Genomic DNA, 2,132 nt, shown 5'->3' on the forward strand with positions numbered 1-2,132 from the left:
GAGTACATATACATTTACATATTTTACAAAGGCATGGACAGAGATTTGCACACTGGACAGAAGAAGCATCCCAACTCCTTCAGGGAACCCTTGAGCCTGTCTTTAGGGTGTCAAAATCCACCACCACCAAACAGTCACCCAGCAGAAGAGTTGTGGCTGAAGAGGACACTGATAAGGTAAATTTATTGTATTGGTCATATATCACAGAGTTGCATGCAAGTTGGATAAATAGTTTAATTTGTTTGTGCCATTATATATATTTGTATATTCAGGTGCAACAGCCTACCATTGTGAGAGACCTTCATACAGCTTGGTACTGGGTAAACAAATCACAGAGACTTATTCCGTGGAGAGGTGACAGAGCCTGCTTTTCTGCAGGTGAACAGTGAAAGTCAACAAAATGCACTCAGGAAGGCCCTGGGGAGTGAATTCCCTGAAGCAAAGGATGACTTTTTGTTTATATTTCCGTCTCAAGATGACATGGAAACATTTTTGCCATACTGTGTTGATAAACAAGGCCTGAAGGTCAATGCCATGTTCCTCAATGAGCAATTGTAGTAGATGAGGGAGGAAGGGAGGGAGGGAATGTATGAATAATTTGAAAAAATATATTTTTGTGTTTCTTAGATGCAGACATTTGTTAAAGTATGCGGAAATAAGTAAAACATTGTTACGACCTCTAGGGGTAAGCCGTAACAGAAAAAGGATAATATACACACCAGAGAGATGCCAAATAAACAACTTTATTTGCTTTACACGGGAGTATTTTCAGGGGTAGACAAGGCCAAAACAAACAAAACAGACTTTTCTTTGACAACTAAACCTCAAACAGAAATTAAAAAAAACAAAAAAAACAGACCAACTTCCCTACCTCCCTCAACCAAAAACAAAGTGAAAAAAAGATACCTAAATAAAATGGCGTCTAACCCCCTACGTCCCTTACTTTGGCAAACTAGTATTTACAAGAATATTTACAAAGTTTCCGGGCGTACACACAGCAGAATCAGAATCCAAATCATAGTCAGGACAAGCAAGGTTTCAGATAAACCAGGGTTTCTGAATTTGATCTTACAATAACAAACACTAAACAGATTCAATACACTCAGAATATCTCTCTCCGGTACGACACCTTTTCACAACCCTACAACCAACGACGGCGATACATACAATAGCAAGAAACAGTAAATCAGAACATTAGCGCAACACAATAGTATGAAGTCAACGAGGCTCAAAAGGCCCCAGATGAGGGTTTGGGGCGGTCCTTATATCAGGGTAGGGTGTCACCATCACCAATCACCACCTCCCGCCTACATGACCAGAAAGTTCATGGTCATGTGCTACACCCAACACTTGCTCTCAAAAGGGTTTTGGAACGACAACTTAAAACGGTGGTCTCCATGACGTGGAGACCACTTACGCATAAGGACACCACCGTCAAAGAAATAGGCGACTGGATACTCTAGCAAAACGTTCAGCTCGACAGCAGCTGCAACACAGGAACACAGAGTTTGATCGGCACGTTGTGCCTCAATTAACATGGTTTTTCCAAATGGCAAATCAACACTAGGAAGTGCACAGATTTTCACTTCAACTGAATCAACTTTTTCCTCTGTCTCAGCAGAATTGTCATCACACAAAAAGGTTTTTGACAGATCTACAGTGTCTTTTAGTTTTTGAGCTTGAGCTCGGGTCACCACACGTGCTAAACACATTAGGAAACTCTTCCTGTAAAGCATCTTCACCATGTATCTAAGGAACATCTATAACCTCAGGTAAACAAAAAACTTTGTTACCTGCCAAGTCATTTCCTAGTATGAGCGCTACACCTTTAACCCTCTGAGGTCGATTAACGCGGATACGCGTTTTGAGGCATCTTCTCCTGATCACACCGAAAATAACTTAAATTACACTTTCAGTTTTGATCTTACAGATAAGAGCAATACATTAATCGAATCTGTAAAGGGTCTACTTTTATTTGTATACACAGATAATAACAACAGAACTTTGTGCATTTATAAAATAAAAACACCGTCAAAAATAAATGGCTTACATGCCGATTCAGCTGTTGTATGCAGAACTGCCGGCTCGGAAGAGAAAATGGGACGCTCAACTAATGCAACGCTTTTATAAGC

This window comes from Sinocyclocheilus grahami, unplaced genomic scaffold (genome assembly GCF_001515645.1).
Source record: "Sinocyclocheilus grahami isolate Dianchi unplaced genomic scaffold, SAMN03320097.WGS_v1.1 scaffold767.1, whole genome shotgun sequence".
Lineage (NCBI taxonomy): Eukaryota > Metazoa > Chordata > Actinopteri > Cypriniformes > Cyprinidae > Sinocyclocheilus > Sinocyclocheilus grahami.